Genomic DNA, 13,334 nt, shown 5'->3' with positions numbered 1-13,334 from the left:
GTCCAACAGTGATACCGAGCATTTCAGCGTGCCTTCTATGCTCGTCGGTTATTACCAGCTGACCGGCACCGGTACTCTCATGGGGGTCGATTGCGCCGCCTGTTCTCCCAGCTGGGGAACGGTTTTCCCGCATTTTTTGCCAGCTCCTTGGTCGAGCTCGAGCTCGACTCCTTCTGTAATCGTGCTTGATAACCCACAAGTATAGGGGATCAATTGTAGCCTCTTTCGATAAGTAAGAGTGTCGAACCCAACGAGGAGCTAAAGGTAGAACAAATATTCCCTCAAGTTCTATCGACCACCGATACAACTCTACGCACGCTTAGCGTTCACTTTACCTAGAACAAGTATGAAACTAGAAGTACTTTGTAGGTGTTGTTGGATAGGTTTGCAAGAAGATAAAGAGCACGTAAATAAAAGCTGGGAGCTGTTTAGATAAAGACACAATAAAGTAAATAGCGAGTGTGGAAAAGTGGTGGTAGGAGTTGCGGAATTGTCCCTAAGCAATTGACTACTTGACTAGACCGATAGCAAGTTTTATGTGGGAGAGGCCACTGCTAGCATGTCATCCCTGACTTGGAATTCTATGCACTTATGATTGGAACTATTAGCAAGCATCCGCAACTACTAACGTTTATTAAGGTAAAACCCAACCATAGCATTAAGATATATTCGCCCCCCTTCAATCTCGTATGCATCAATTTCTATGCTAGGTAGAAGTTTTGTCACTCTTGCCCTCCAATACATAGTCCTATCAACATACAACTAACCCTATGGTGTGATCCACGCGCGCGCTCATATGATGGGCACCAAATAATAGCAACATAACCACAAGCAAATTAAATCAATCATAGCAATTCATCAACCACCAATAGGACAACAAAAATCTACTCAAACATCATAGGATGGCAACACATCATTGGATAATAATATGAAGCATAAAGCACCATGTTCAAGTAGAGGGTACAGCGGGTTGCGAGACAGTGGACCGCTGTAGATAGAGGGGGGAAGGTGATGGAGATGTTGGTGAAGATGGCGGAGGTGTTGGTGAAGATCGCGGTGATGATGATGGTGGCCACGACAGCGTTGCGGCGCCACCGGAAGAGAGGGGGAGAGGGGCCCCCTTCTTCTTCTTCTTCCCTTGACCTCCTCCCTAGATGGGAGAAGGGTTTCCCCTCTGGTCCTTGGCCTCCATGGCATGGGAGGGGCAAGAGCCCCTCCGAGATTGGATCTGTTTCTCCGTCTCTCTCTGTTTCTGCGCTCTCGTGTTCTGCCGTTTCACCGTTTCGTATATATATGGAGACTCGTAACTCCGATTGGATTGAAACCTTTGCCCAGATTTTTCTCTGAAAAATAGCTTTCTTGCGGCCAAAGGAGAGCAGCAACAGCCTTACGGGTGGCCCACGAGGGGGGCAGGCGCGCCCCCCCGCCTCGTGGCCACCTCGGGCACCATCTCGCGTTGATTCTTCTTCCCATATTCTCCAAATATTCCAAAAATATTCTCCGTCCGTTTTTATCCCGTTGGATTCCGTTTGGTATGGGGTTTCTGTGAAACATAAAACATGCAACAAACAGGAACTGGCACTGGGCACCGGATCAATATGTTAGTCCCAAAAATAGTATAAAAAGTTGCCAAAAGTATATGAAATTGGATAATAGTGGCATGGAACAATAAAAAATTATAGATACGACGGAGATGTATCAACATCCCCAAGCTTAATTCCTGCTCGTCCTCGAGTAGGTAAATGATAAAAAAAAGATAATTTTTGATGTGGAATGCTACCTAGCACAATCTTGATCATGTAATCTAATCATGGCATGAATATTAAGACACGAGTGATTCAAAGCAATAGTCTATCATTTGACATAAAAACAATAATACTTCAAGCCTACTAATAAAGTAATCATGTCTTTTGAAAATAACATGGCCGAAGAAAGTTATCCCTACAAAATCATATAGTCTGGCTATGCTCCATCTTCACCACACAAAATATTCACACCATGCACAACCCCGATGACAAGCCGAGCAATTGGTTCATACTTTTTAATGCGCTTCAGCTTTTTCAACCCTCACGCAATACATGAGCGCAAGCCATGATCATAGAACTATAGGTGGAATGGAATAATATGATGGGGGTTATGTGGAGAAGACAAAAAAGGAGAAAGTCTCACATCGACGTGGCTAATCAATGGGCTATGGAGATGCCCATCAATTGATGTTAATGCAAGGAGTAGGGATTGCCATGCAACGGATGCACTAGAGCTATAAGTATATGAAAACTGAAACTGAAAACTAAGTGGGTGTGCATCCAACTTGCTTGCTCATGAAGACCTTGGGCATTTGAGGAAGCCCATCATCGGAATATACAAGCCAAGTTCTATAATGAAAATTCCCACTAGTATATGAAAGTGATAACTCAAGAGACTCTCTATATGAAGAACATGGTGCTACTTTGAAGCACAAGTGTGGTAAAAGGATAGTAACATTGCCCCTTCTCTCTTTTTCTCTTATTTTTTTGTCTTCTTTTTTTTCTCCTTTTTTTGGTGGGCTTCTTTGGCCTCTTTTTTTATTTGGGCTTCTTTGGCCTCTTTTATTTTGAAAACCTCACATGGGACAATGTTCTAATAATGATGATCATCACACTTTTATTTACTTACAACTCAATATTAAAACTAGAACAAAGTATGTCTCTATATGGATGCCTCCGGCGGTGTACCGGGATGTGCAATGATCTAGCGTACCAAAGATATCAAAAAATGGACAAGCCATGAAAATATCATGCTAGCTATCTTACGATCATGCAAAGCAATATGACAATGAATGCTCAAGTCATGTATATGATGATGATGGAAGTTGCATGGCAATATATCTCGGAATGGCTATGGAAATGCCATGATAGGTACACTACAAGAAATCTGTTAATACGTGACAGTTCTGATCCGTCATGGATCGATGGAAAACTGTCAAGGGTGCCCGTCCATGACGGATTTGAAATCCGTCATGTATATCGCGTCATAATTTGACACCGTGCCTTACATGACGGTTCTTGTCCATCATGGATCTGCCCTAGGCCCGCCCAAGCCCAATCCATTGTGACGGAACAAGCCGTCATGGACCAATGCCACATAGGATTTTTGATTCCCCAATTCGAATGACGTGGCCACCTATGTGCATATTATTTTCCGTCACAAAATTCATCATGGTTGAGCACATTAGCCTATTTCTTTGGACCCAATATTTACCCAATACGTGATTAGAATAATGCATTTCACAAATCCAAATGCTAATTTTGGCCCAAGAGAAAGTATTTGCAAAGTGTATAACATTACACAGTTCAACACAGTATGCAACAATCTGTATGTATCTATAACATAGCAGTTTACAAAATCATCAACAAAATGATAACCTGTAATATATATTGACAAAAATATATCACACACCATGCGTAGGAATGATTACAATTCATTTTACATCAATAGAACATACAAACTATCAAGGCTATTATTTAGTTTCTTGCTGTCGGCCCTCTTGATGGCAACCATCATGTCTTGGCTGATTGTGATGAGCAGCACCAAGTAGCCGTCTTCCCAATCTTACCTGCATATTCACAAGAACCTTAGATATTTGCAGATATGAATAGATAATAGAAATAATATAAAACAACAAATATAAAAATGAATTACATGTTGTCCAATGAAAAGTGTGTCAAATGAAAATTAACAAACCATCACAGAACTAAGTACTATATTATTTAGCTTGTTATTCGTGTTGTTGTCGTCAGACTCCTGAAGGCAACTATCATTTCGTCATCATACCTAGCATATTTACAACATTTGATACTTGTGATATGAATAGATAGTTGAAATAAGATAATTAAAACACACGAAAAGAAGGAATTGCATACTGTCCAAAGTGCTTAAATCTTACAATTCCTACAAATGATAATAACAAAGTATCTACACCAAAAACATGGCATCACTAACAAACAGTATGCACGACGCGAAGCCTCTGATCCTTGAACCGGTCGGCGTAAACTTCAAATGTTCGTATGTCAACAAGTTTACACAGGAAACTCAAATGTTTATGCTGCAAGTTCATCTCAAAGCACTGACAACAGTGAACAATGCGTAACATATTTAAGTGGTATAGAATCATCAAGAAACTTTAAGAAAATGTCAAAGGAGTGCCATGTAAGAAACAATCTATTTACATGGTTACAGGAAACAGACTAGCAGCAATCTGTGAGCACATGTCTCTGTTACATGTGCAACTCTGGCACATACATATAGTTTGACATTTTCTTTATTTCTTAATATACAAGGCAAAGCTTTTCCCTCTTTCAGAAATAACAAGAGATATTTAAGTGGTATAGAGTCATCAAGAAACTTTAAGAAAATTTCAAAGGAGTGCCATGTAACAAACAATCTATTTACATGGTTACAAGAAACAGACTAGCAGCAATCTGTGAGCACATGTCTCTGTTACATGTGCAACTCTGGCACATACATATAGTTTGACATTTTCTTTATTTCTTAATATAAAAGGCAAAGCCTTTCCCTCTTTTGGAAATAATGTGAATCACATGTCTGGAGTAACTACTTACAGCTATCATTGCTAGTGTAATGATAACGACATCCTAATTGTTCTTATATTCAGCTAAGCAGAACAGGTGGACACGAGGTAGATTAAACTAGCTAAAATCTTAGCAGAGATACTCCAAGCAGAGCCATAGGTATAAGAGGTGTACATATGCTTAAGCTAAACATATCCTTGATACTTACAAAATATGTAACTCATACAAGTACATCATGGCAGATATTTAAAATTAAAATATTAGCTATACTTTGTTGGGATTACAGTTTTATATTGATGCTAACGAACAAGTTAGGCAATGACAGAAGAGTTCGGAATATGTATTTACCTACTGTATTCTGTCACCATGGATTGCCGTTGCAGGGAATCCTCTTTTGTATAGCAAATATCTCAATGAATCGGCTTCTCTTTTTGTCTCCACGAAAACCAAAACGGCAGCAAATAATGCCTTGCCGGTGAGTACAACAAGGCGATGAACAAAATATGTGATATTTGCTACAAACAAATGATGGTAGTAAGTACATTTCACGGATCTGACACTAAACTTGTATATGTAATTAGTGCAAGAGCGAGAGTAGGCGAGGAGTAGACGAGGAGGACTGATCAACCAAATGATAATAACAAATATAAACTTTGTACAATATATATAAGAGAGCAGAAGTGTAATAGCAGCTCTAGTTAAAAATCTTACTATTGGTCAATCGATTGAGTGAGATTACTAAATTACTTTTATTCCACAAACAAGAAAAATCAAAGGAACCAACGAGAGCATCTCAGGGGCATTTAATTATTAAATTAGTAGTTGCTTAATAAACTAGCAGATCTCACAAATTCTACATTGGTAGTGGTCGCACGGTGAGAGAAGGAAAAGGAAATAGCCAACAGAACTAGTCTATCGTTGGCTGTAACTTGTGAGGACAGGAAAACGAAGTGGCCACATTTTCTGCATCAGATTCAGTCCAAGAAAAATGGATAGCCCCTGGAGAACTACGCAACAGCAGAGCAGCAATCACTTTGAAAGAAAGAAAAAACAGGGCGAGAGGGTCGACCTTCTTGTTCGCCGAGGAATCATGGTGGTTGGAACAGAGGACCTCGTCATCGAGCTCGAGCGAGGGCCCCGGTCATCAACATCCATCGAACCGGAGAGGCAGGGAGGTCCTGCTGATCTGAATCGAAGCAAAAAAAAGACTTCGACTGGGGATGCGGGAGAAAAGGAAGTGATGAAGGAGACATGAGACGATGGGGGAAGAAGGGAGAGACCTTGTGTGGGGCGTCGACGTCGCCGGTGAGGTCGAGGTCGGGCCTCCGGCAGGTCACGGTCGTCGTCTTCTCCTTGTCCGGCGATTGCTACTCCAAATCTCCTGATGGGAGGCAGCTACGCAGCTTGGCAGACAGAGGAGGGAGGCTTCTGCCGCAGATCCAAGGCGTGGTTCGTTGGTTGTGAGCAGCAGAGGCACACCAAGGCGGCTAGGGTTGGCCGCCGCTTCCATCAGGCGCATCAGCCGTTGTCACCATGTAGATCTCGGGCCGTCATCGTCGCTTGGAGGCGGGGAGGGGGAGGGGGAGGCGTTAGCGAAGGACGGGATTGAGGAGAGGTGAGGCGTGGTGATGGCGGATGGAGAAAGAGGTTGGGGACGGGAGTGACTTAGGTTAGCTTTTATACAGGGAAATGTTTAGGGCTTTAGGCGGGCTTTGGTGGGCTTGCGGGTCTATACTACGGGGTTCATGACAGTTTTTGAAATTGTCACCGGAAATCCGTCATGGATTAACAGGTTTCTTGTAGTGGTAGGTATGGTGGCTATTTTGAGGAAGATATAAGGAGGCTTATGTGTGATAGAGCGTATCGTATCACGGGGTTTGGATGCACCGGCGAAGTTTGCACCAACTCTCGAGGTGAGAAAGAGCAATGCACGGTACCGAAGAGGCTAGCAATGATGGAAGGGTGAGAGTGCGTATAATCCATGGACTCGCATTAGTCATAAAGAACTCATATACTTATTGCAAAAGTTTATTAGCCCTCAAAGCAAAGTACTACTACGCATGCCCCTAGGAGGATAGATTGGTAGGAAAAGACCATCGCTTGTCCCCGACCGCCACTCATAAGGAAAGCAATCAAAGAACACCTCATGCTCCGACTTCGTTACATAACGGTTCACCATACGTGCATGCTACGGGAATCACAAACCTCAACACAAGTATTTCTACTAATCCACGACTGCCCACTAGCATGACTCTAATATCACCATCTTTATATCGCAAAACTATTGCAAGGAATCAAACATATCATATTCAGTGATCTACAAGTTTTATGTAGGATTTTATGACTAACCATGTGAATGACCAGTTCCTGTCATCTCTCTAAATAGATATAAGTGAAGCAAGAGAGTTTAATTCTTTCTAAAAAAGATATGCCCACGCCGTAACAAATATAAGTGAAGCAAAAGAGCATTCTACAAATGGCGGTTTTCTATGTGAAGACAAACAGGCAATCCAAACTTCAAATGATATAAGTGAAGCACATGAAGCATTCTATAAAGCCATACTCAAAAGATTTAAGTGAAGTGCAATGAGCATTCTATAAATCAACCAAGGACTATCTCATACCAGCATGGTGCATAAAAGAAAAAAGAAAACTAAATGCAAAAGACGCTCCAAGATTTGCACATATCGCATGAACGAAACGAATCCGAAAACATACCGATATTTGTTGAAGAAAGATGGGATGCCTTCCGGGGCATCCCCAAGCTTAGACCCTTGAGTCTCCTTGAATATTTACTTGGGGTGCCTCGGGCATCCCCAAGCTTGAGCTCTTGCCTCTCTTCCTTCTTCTCACATCGAGACCTTCTCGATCATCGAACACTTCATCCACACAAAACTTCAACAGAAAACTCGGTAAGATCCGTTAGTATAATAAAGCAAATCACTACTCTAAGTACTGTTGCAAACCAATTCATATTTTGTTTTTGAGTTATGTCTTCTGTAATATAACTTTTTCATGGCTTAATCCACTGATATAAATTGATAGTTTCATCAAAACAAGCAAACTATGCATCAAAAACAGAATCTGTCTAAAACAGAACAGTCTGTAATAATCAGAACATTCACCATACTTCTGATACTTGAAGAATTCTGCCAAAATTAGGAACAATAAACAATTTGTACAGAAAGACAGTGCAAAAAGAATCAGAACCGTTTGACGTTCCAGTAAAAAATTAAAAAAATCATGCACTACAGCCAATTTTTCTGTCCTGCACCGTCTAAACCAACAAGCATTGTAAACATCCTAAAGGCAAACCTCGGCACATTATTTTTATAATACACTGGAATTGTACAAGGGAATAATTATTTTTGTTGAAAAGTTTCTGTAATTAAGATTCACAAAGTTTCCATGGGCATGAACAAAGTTCAAGGACGTCCCCCACTTTCACAATGCTCGTCTATCTCACTTTCACTTTTCTTTTTGAAAAGTTTTGGGTTCCCCTCTTTATTTTTTTTGTTTTTAAACTATATAAAAGCACACAACAGAAATAAATGACTCTCTAAAACTTCCGGGTTGTCTCCCTGGCAGTGCTTTCTTTAGAGCCATTAAGCTAGGCATATAGTGCTCAAGTAATGGATCCACCCGGATCCCAAGGTATATCAAAGCCAATTTTAATTAACAATGATTTAGAATTTAGTAGTGAGCAAAAAGTAACATATATCATGTAATGACGAAGTCTAACTCTCTTCCTATGCATCGGCATGTCATAAAAGAACAATTCATGCACACATAGTAAAGGCCAATGCATAGTATAAACAGTTTCTTGCAATTTTATCGTATTGGAAACATAGAGAGGTGGAGATATAGTTCCTCTCTCATAATAATTGCAAGTAGGAGCAGCAAGCACATGCATATTATATTCATCAAAATCATCATGTGTAATATTAAAACGCAACCCATCAATATAATCCTTAATAAGTGCAAACTTCTCCGATATAGTGTAGTCGGCAGAATTCAAAAAGACAATAGGACTATCATGCGTGAGTGTAATAGCAACAATTTCATGTTTAACATAAGGAACTATAGCAAGTTCATCTCCATAAGCATAATTCATATTGGCATCTTAGACACAAGCATAGCAAGCATCATCAAAAAAGGATATTTCATGAGAATCAACGGGATCATAACAATCATCATAGCAATCATCCTTCGGTAAGTATGAAGGGAAATTAAACAATGTATGAGTTGAAGAGTTACTCTCATTAGAAGGTGGGCACGGGTAGCTAATCCGCTCTTCCTCCTTTTGTTCTTCGCTCTCCTCATCATATTTTTCATCCAATGAGCTTACAGTTTCATCAATTTCTTCTTCCATAGACTCCTGCAAAATATTAGTCTCTTCTTGGACAGCGGAGTAGACCTCGACATATGGTTTAACATAGGCATTAGAAGCATAATTCTCATAACAATATTCAAGTATGGCAAAATTTTCGGATTTGTAAAGAGTAGCATCATAATTTTCAATCAAAGAAGCAATTGCATAAGCACCCTTAAAAGCAACAAATTCTTCAATTTGTTGAACATCATAATAGTTATAAACACCCTTAGCATAAGAAGATACGATTCCATTATCACTAAACAAACATTGTTAGGGAAGGTGTTTCTTCGGGTCTTCAGAACAACAAGTAATATCATATATTTCGCATAAATTCCAAGCATAGCATTGCAAACGATGAATTTGATCCAGTAAACGTTTCCTTTTTTCAGATATGCCGTGTCGCACATAACAAGCATGCTCATCTAAAGATTTGCCCTCAACTAAGCTAGTTGGGGTTTCAGCACGAGCACATAGGGATCGAAGAAGATCCAAGTAATAAGCTTCAGGAGTGTGATAGATTTTGAGTGGTTCTTCAACCATTGGTTCAGTAGGTACAACTAATTTTTTTGGTATTTTGCGTTTCCTACCCATAACTAAAGATAGAAAACAACTAAGAACAGCAAATAAAAATTACTTAGTGATAAAGCAAACAAGCACACACGAGAATATTCACCCCACGCTATTGCTCGCCGGCAACGGCGCCAGAAAAAAGGCTTGATAACCCACAAGTATAGGGGATCAATTGTAGCCTCTTTCGATAAGTAAGAGTGTCGAACCCAACGAGGAGCTAAAGGTAGAACAAATATTCCCTCAAGTTCTATCGACCACCAATACAACTCTACGCACGCTTAGCGTTCGCTTTACCTAGAACAAGTATGGAACTAGAAGTTCTTTTTAGGTGTTGTTGGATAGGTTTGCAAGAAGATAAAGAGCACGTAAATAAAAGCTAGGGGCTGTTTAGATAAAGACACAATAAAGTAAATATAGCGAGTGTGGAAAAGTGGTGGTAGGAGTTGCGGAATTGTCCCTAAGCAATTGACTACTTTACTAGACCGATAGCAAGTTTTATGTGGGAAAGGCGACTGCTAGCATGTCATCCCTGACTTGGAATTCTATGCCCTTATGATTGGAACTATTAGCAAGCGTCCGCAACTACTAACGTAAATTAAGGTAAAACCCAACCATAGCATTAAGATATAGTGGTCCCCCTTCAATCCCGTATGCATCAATTTCTATGCTAGGTAGAAGCTTCTGTCACTCTTGCCCTCCAATACATAGTCCTATCAACATACAACTAACCCTATGGTGTGATCCACGCGCGCGCTCATATGATGGGCACCAAAGAACAGCAACATAACCACAAGCAAATTAAATCAATCATAGCAATTCATCAACCACCGATAGGACAACGAAAATCTACTCAAACATCATAGGATGGCAACACATCCTTGGATAATAATATGAAGCATAAAGCACCATGTTCAAGTAGAGGGTACAGCGGGTTGCGGGACAGTGGACCGCTGTAGATAGAGGGGGGAAGGTGATGGAGATGTTGGTGAAGATGGCGGAGGTGTTGGTGAAGATCGCGGTGATGATGATGGTGGCCACGGCAGCGTTCTGGCGCCACCAGAAGAGAGGGGGAGAGGGGCCCCCTTCTTCTTCTTCTTCTTCTTCTTCTTCCCTTGACCTCCTCCCTAGATGGGAGAAGGGTTTCCCCCTCTGGTCCTTGGCCTCCATGGCATGGGAGGGGCAAGAGCCCCTCCGAGATTGGATCTGTTTCTCTGTCTCTCTCTGTTGCTGCGCTCTCGTGTTCTGCCCTTTCACCGTTTCGTATATATATGGAGATCCATAACTCCGATTGGATTGAAACCTTCGCCCAGATTTTTCTCCGAAAAATAGCTTTCTTGCGGCCAAAGGAGAGCAGCAACCGCCTTACGGGTGGCCCACAAGGGGGGCAGGCGCGCCCGCCCACCTCGTGGCCACCTCGGGCACCGTCTCGCATTGATTCTTCTTCCCATATTCTCCAAATATTCCAAAAATATTCTGCGTCCGTTTTTATCCCGTTTGGATTCCGATTGATATGGGGTTTCTGCGAAACATAAAACATGCAACAAACAGGAACTGGCACAGGGCACTGGATCAATATGTTAGTCCCAAAAATAGTATAAAAAGTTGCCAAAAGTATATGAAAGTTGGATAATATTGGCATGGAACAATAAAAAATTATAGACACAACAGAGACGTATCAACATCCCCAAGCTTAATTCCTGCTCGTCCTCGAGTAGGTAAATGATAAAAAAAAGATAATTTTTGATGTGGAATGCTACCTAGCATAATCTTGATCATGTAATCTAATCATGGCATGAATATTAAGACACGAGTGATTCAAAGCAATAGTCTATCATTTGACATAAAAACAATAATACTTCAAGCCTACTAATAAAGCAATCATGTCTTTTGAAAATAACATGGCCAAAGAAAGACAACCCCGATGACAAGCCGAGCAATTGGTTCATACTTTTTAACGCGCTTCAGCTTTTTCAACCCTCACGCAATACATGAGCGCAAGCCATGGACATAGAACTATAGGTGGAATGGAATAATATGATGGGGGTTATGTGGAGAAGACAAAAAAGGAGAAAGTCTCACATCGACGCGGCTAATCAATGGGCTATGGAGATGCCCATCAATTGATGTCAATGCAAGGAGTAGGGATTGCCATGCAACGGATGCACTAGAGCTATAAGTATATGAAAGCTCAAACTGAAAACTAAGTGGGTGTGCATCCAACTTGCTTGCTCATGAAGACCTCGGGCATTTGAGGAAGCCCATCATCGGAATATACAAGCCAAGTTCTATAATGAAAATTCCCACTAGTATATGAAAGTGATAACTCAAGAGACTCTCTATATGAAGAACATGGTGCTACTTTGAAGCACAAGTGTGGTAAAAGGATAGTGACATTGCCCCTTCTCTCTTTTTCTCTCATTTTTTTGTCTTCTTTTTTTTCCTTTTTTTGGTGGGCTTCTTTGGCCTCTTTTTTTTATTTGGGCTTCTTTGGCCTCTTTTATTTTGAAAACCTCACATGGGACAATGTGCTAATAATGATGATCATCACACTTTCATTTACTTACAACTCAATATTAAAACTAGAACAAAGTATGTCTCTATATGGATGCCTCCGGCGGTGTACCGGGATGTGCAATGATCTAGCGTAGCAAAGATATCAAAAAACGGACAAGCCATGAAAATATTATGCTAGCTATCTTACGATCATGCAAAGCAATATGATAATGAATGCTCATACCAGCATGTTGCATAAAAGAAAAAAGAAAACTAAATGCAAAAGACGCTCCAAGATTTGCACATATCGCATGAACGAAACGAATCCGAAAACATACCGATATTTGTTGAAGAAAGATGGGATGCCTTCCGGGGCATCCCCAAGCTTAGACCCTTGAGTCTCCTTGAATATTTACTTGGGGTGCCTCGGGCATCCCCAAGCTTGAGCTCTTGCCTCTCTTCCTTCTTCTCACATCGAGACCTTCTCGATCATCGAACACTTCATCCACACAAAACTTCAACAGAAAACTCGGTAAGATCCGTTAGTATAATAAAGCAAATCACTACTCTAAGTACTGTTTCAAACCAATTCATATTTTGTTTTTGAATTATGTCTACTGTAATATAACTTTTTCATGGCTTAATCCACTGATATAAATTGATAGTTTCATCAAAACAAGCAAACTATGCATCAAAAACAGAATCTGTCTAAAACAGAACAGTCTGTAATAATCAGAACATTCACCATACTTCTGATACTTGAAAAATTCTGCAAAAATTAGGAAAAATAAACAATTTGTATAGAAAGACAGTGCAAAAAGAATCAGAACTGTTTGACGTTCCAGTAAAAAATTAAAAAAATCACGCACTACAGCCAAAGTTTCTGTTCTGCACCGTACAAACCAACAAGCATTGTAAACATCCTAAAGGCAAACCTCGGCACATTATTTTTATAATACAATGAAATTGTACAAAAGAATAATTATTTTTTTGAAAAGTTTCTGTAATTAAGATTCACAAAGTTTCCATGGGCATGAACAAAGTTCAAGGACGTCCCCCACTTTCACAATGCTCGTCTATCTCACTTTCACTTTTCTTTTTGAAAAGTTTTGGGTTCCCCTCTTTATTTTTTTGTTTTTAAACTATATAAAAGCACACAAAAGAAATAAATGACTCTCTAAAACTTCCGGGTTGTCTCCCTGGCAGCACTTTCTTTAAAGCCATTAAGCTAGGCATATAGTGCTCAAGTAATGGATCCACCCAAATCCCAAGGTATATCAAAGCCAATTTTAATTAACAATGATTTAGAATTTAGTAGTGAGCAC

At 40.3% G+C, this 13,334-nt stretch overlaps 1 long non-coding RNA gene across 1 annotated transcript; it reads right to left on the bottom strand.

The window, feature by feature from the left end:
• Positions 1–2,528: 2,528 nt before the first annotated feature.
• Positions 2,529–6,439, bottom strand: LOC109741150 (uncharacterized). The gene is made up of 3 exons (XR_002227521.4): positions 5,852–6,439; positions 4,920–5,757; positions 2,529–3,595 (listed from the first exon to the last, which is right to left on the bottom strand). It is a non-coding gene; the product is annotated as an uncharacterized lncRNA (long non-coding RNA).
• Positions 6,440–13,334: the final 6,895 nt, after the last annotated feature.

Source organism: Aegilops tauschii, chromosome 5 (genome assembly GCF_002575655.3).
Source record: "Aegilops tauschii subsp. strangulata cultivar AL8/78 chromosome 5, Aet v6.0, whole genome shotgun sequence".
NCBI classification, from domain to species: domain Eukaryota; kingdom Viridiplantae; phylum Streptophyta; class Magnoliopsida; order Poales; family Poaceae; genus Aegilops; species Aegilops tauschii.
This window is presented reverse-complemented; position numbering and strand designations above follow the sequence as displayed.